Below are 729 nucleotides of genomic sequence, written 5' to 3' on the forward strand. Positions count from 1 at the left end.
CTAATAATTGTATTAACTACAGTGATTGGCTGCACGTCTGATGAAGAGTAAGTAAGTTAATCAGAATTAAGTGGTAATAAACTTAAAGCATATGTGAAAATCTGTTGGTATGTGCACTTTCCTTTAAAAAATACCTACATATCTTAATATCCAAACACATTTTTATAGCAATTACTATCAGGAATAGTATTTTATAACTTGAAGGACATCATCAAATTCTTCAAACAGGTCCGAAAACTAACTTATTCAGTAGTTAAGCAAACTGGCATCGATTGTCTCTGTTTCCATAAAAAAAGGGTAACTTCTTATATATCCTGACCATTGCATCTCACAGTAAAAACATGAATTACTTTTCAAATAAAAAAAAAAAAAATTATGTGCACGCATCCTGTATGTATGTACATAAGAGTGAATGTGCGAATAAACTTGCAGATGTACAGTGTACCTGTATATATTCACACATGTCTCTATGAACATGCTTACATGTGTACATAAGTATACGTTTGTGAACGTGTGCAACACATTTTCAAATGGCGACTGTTACATTATCCTTTGACGTAATGAAGCTCATTGTTAAGTTTTTGGCTACAAATTAATATCATTTTACCCATAAGGGATTTTGACAGTATTATTGTACTTGGCAGAGTGTAACAGTATTCAGGAGGATTACATGTCAGAATTCATTTTGACTGTGACAAAAGATTGACGTCATCTTTTGGAAAACACGTG

Source organism: Penaeus monodon, chromosome 19, assembly GCF_015228065.2.
Source record: "Penaeus monodon isolate SGIC_2016 chromosome 19, NSTDA_Pmon_1, whole genome shotgun sequence".
Lineage (NCBI taxonomy): Eukaryota > Metazoa > Arthropoda > Malacostraca > Decapoda > Penaeidae > Penaeus > Penaeus monodon.